This window comes from Anopheles bellator, chromosome X (genome assembly GCF_943735745.2).
Source record: "Anopheles bellator chromosome X, idAnoBellAS_SP24_06.2, whole genome shotgun sequence".
Taxonomy (NCBI): Eukaryota; Metazoa; Arthropoda; class Insecta; order Diptera; family Culicidae; genus Anopheles; species Anopheles bellator.
Genome location: NC_071287.1, coordinates 8275576 through 8279306, shown reverse-complemented (window position 1 = coordinate 8279306; position 3731 = coordinate 8275576). Strand labels below are relative to the sequence as shown.

The 3731-nt window shown below is 51.6% G+C and overlaps 1 pseudogene; it reads right to left on the bottom strand.

Moving 5' to 3' along the window:
• Positions 1–205: 205 nt before the first annotated feature.
• On the bottom strand, positions 206–2637 carry LOC131213460 (uncharacterized; annotated as a pseudogene).
• Between the last annotated feature and the right edge of the window lie 1094 nt (positions 2638–3731).

Sequence of the window (3731 nt, the reverse complement as noted above, 5' to 3'; positions counted from 1 at the left end):
ATACAACATATTTATTTACGCAACAATACTAACGCGAATTGTTATGAAGCTCGCCGGGGCGCGAGCTTGGCACACATTAAATTACAGCTGTATATAACGATAAATTGAAACTCAGAACACAATTAATAAAGAAATCTAGTGGTGGAAAAAAAACTTTGTAATTGAAACGCTGAAACCTGCCGGTTTTGATTGCGAAAATGGCCACTTACCCCGGTATGTGGATGCAGCGCTCCACTCGGTAGCGCATCTCCTCCGCAAACTCAACCCACAGCTGAGCGACGGCCCGTTTGCCACCGTAGTAGACGTTGCACAGGGCAAAAAGCGTTGCTAGGCGATGCACTAGCGAGTCCGAATCGGCAGACTTGATCTTAACCGGGTCAAACTCCGCTTTACCGATGATGGCCGGGTACGGCCAGCGGCCTTCCGGTTGCTGTGCGTACGTACATGTAGTACAGCATGTCTTTGAGCTACTCTTCGGCCAGTGGTCCCTCCAGTTTGGCGGCTTTCTTGCCACCCGTTCCGATCGTAGGCAGCACCGAGAACAGTGTCGGTATTTTGGACTCGGTCAGCAGATGCAGCAGGTTGTTGGTACCCGGACCGCCAAGGTTCTGAGTGGCACCGAACGCCAGGTCGCCAAAGTACTCGGTTAACACGCGCCGCGAGTTGACAATCTCAGATACTCCTGCAGGCACTCGGCCATGAAGCACAGAGGAGTGTCCTCGAGCTGTACCCGCAGACTCCACAGTGGAGCCATCATCGGATCAAAGTCGGAGAACGTCTGAGAGTCGACCACCACACTATCGGCCACTTGTGGCCAGGTGCAGTGTACGAGCAGCTTTGCCACCGGGTCGACTGCGACCCCGAACGAGAGCGTTACCGTGCTGGGTGTCGGTTCCCCATCGGCACCGAGGGGAACGCTTCGTTCACTAACGTAAGCACTCGAGACGAACCGGCACAGCGGATACGTGAAGCGCACCGACACGACCACGAGATCGTACGCGACACCGATTTTGAGGGTCTCCGGGGGCACCTGGAACATGGTCAGTGGTGTGGAATCGTCGATTTTTTGATTCGGCAGTACGTAAGCTTCCATCGCCAGCCGACCATCCTTGGCCTCCATGACGATCATCTTATAGAAATGCGTCGGCACGGCCACACTGTTCGCCCCAATCACCTGGTACCGCACGTACAGCTTGTCATCCGCTTCCTTTCGCGGTAGAAATAGTGGCCCGGTGCAGCAGTACACGGTCGAGTGTTCCTTCGTCAGCTTCCGTACGTGTCGTTCGAGGTGGTTCCATTTGTCACGGTTGAAGCCAGCTCTACGCCTGAAAGCAAACATAGTTGAAGCAATGGAGCCTCAAATAGACTGTCACGCCCTGCACTCACCTATGGAGCCATGTTGGTAAGGTAAAACGTCTGATCGCAGTGTTTCTGCTTGTTGTTGCACCAGCCGAATGGGCTTGATGTTGCGATCAAGTTGCGTTCCCATCGATTCGACCGCGCGTGGCAAGCACAGGTGGCTGCTTGTAGCCAAGCGGCCCGTTGCACGCGCGACACCGGTTTGCACGCGCAGACGATCGGGTTGCAGCGTCCAGCGTGTTTGCCTCCGCGTATGCCGGCGAATCGATGGGAACCGCGGAATCGCGCTCTCCCATAGGATAAGAAAATAAAAGAAACATTGTGAACCGATCGACACCAGGCAGTTGATGGCCTAAATAAAAAATTTTGCTTGGACAGGCCCAACGTCTACGTGTCGAAAGGTAGGGCCGCTGACGCAGCAGTGACCAAACGTTCCAATCTCCGTGTACATGCGTGCACTTCAAAATTGTATATAAACCGCCCAATTACGAACAATAAAGTTAGAATCATTCGAACACTTGAAACGAGAAGTTTATTGCCAATCGTAGTAAAGTCAAGCTTGATCCTCAAACCCGGGTTGCTCTGCCCTCATCCGAAACGGACGACAGAACCGCTCTCCCCTCCTCAGGATAGGCTTCCAATAGTGAGAAGCAAACTAACTGGGAGGTATTAGAGAGTTGGCGCTCGAGGCCACTTTTCGGGCAGAACTCCCACTATTTGTGTCGCTGCCGACCCAACGAGCAGACAGGTCCTTCCTTCGCGGGGCCTGCTCGAAGGGGCGCGCAGCAACACTGCTCGACACGATAGTTACCGTCCGCCGACATGTGTTCACGATCGAAGCCGGAACCTTTGTAGTCGGTGTTGAGCGAGTGGAAAAATGGGTTAATGCTGTCGTCCGCTTTAAAGTCGGATTTGGCCCGATCCACCGCATCGTTCGGTTTGACCGAGTCCGGCGTAAGGTGTTCGAATACCCAGTGCGCGACACGCGTTCGCCGGTCGTACGATAGCACGTAGTTATCGAAGGAACGCACATTGTCCAATCCGGGAAACCCGTACTTCATGATCTGACCAACCCGGCTCACGTTAACCGGTGCTGCCGGTGGGGAAATTAGAGATGCAGCCGAAACGGTTCCAAAGATCGGAAGTGCCGGTTTGGAGCAGAAGTCACTGATCGTCTTTCGATCGGTGCTTACATAATCGACCGGCACCTTCCGCCGCTCGAAATAGCTGTCGAGATAGCAGCAGCACCAATAGGCGGGACACTACATTGGAGGCCATTTTTACGCACGATTACTTTGGGGCTCCATTGGCGTCTCGAGCTAAATATTTAACTCTAAATATTGCACATTACACATTTGCTGGGTCGTGGAGCCCGCGAACGGTCGGTTTGTTTACTTTCAAACGCTTACGCCGTATACAAACGTCAGAGAAATGTCGAGGGGTGGCCCAATGAAGCGGCTTAATAATGCTTTTCTTTCATTACGCAATCATAATCTTAGGACTATGATGTTATGACTAATTTTGCAAATTAAAGCGAGCATAATTTCATGCATATTTTAAAGAATGTACTTTATCAACGTAGCTTTATTAATCAGAGACCCTGATAAAAATATGCATCGTACGGCAAACAAAGGGCGCATCTTCGCATATACAAACCTTGGAAACTGAAGTGTCAAAAACAACGTACAGTAATTCTTCTGGAATGAAATCTGAATTCTGGTTCGCCCCGTCCAGTAACTCGTTTTCTGTTCATTAGTGTAGTTCTTGCGTTTTACAAACCTCCGACCATGGCCAGACCTCACCGCAGCAAAGGGGAGGAGGAAATGGATAAAGCCATTTACGATTGGGCTAACGAAAGCTACGTAATGGTCGGAGAGCCGTCGGATTATATGCCGTCAGCTGAAACCAGGCAAATCGTTCGCGGACGTGGCAGAGGAATTTTTGCGCTACCAGCAGAAAAAATGCGCTTTGCGGACCACATCAACCGCCTCGATGCAAGTTCGGCGGGCCGCCTGAGGACCACGGACGAAACGCTTGCCCAATCCAATCCAGCGACGGAGATAACGGCCACACTGCGCTCGTTAGGAATTCGTGGAGGAGATTACGAGACTACTTCTTTCGGCCGCACCACACGCCGAACGCTGGTGGACAACAATCGTGATATCCACTTGGATGGAAACATTCCGGTAATTCTGAACGGAGATCTATTCCACCAACCTTCCGGATCTCCGTTCCAGTTACGTACCGAGTTTGATCCAAAGGTTCCGCTAAGCATTCAATTTCCTACGATCGATGAGTTCTACATCAATAACCCTTTCCACACCGATCACCAACCGCTCTCATCCGAATCGATCCCGAAGAATCACCAACCG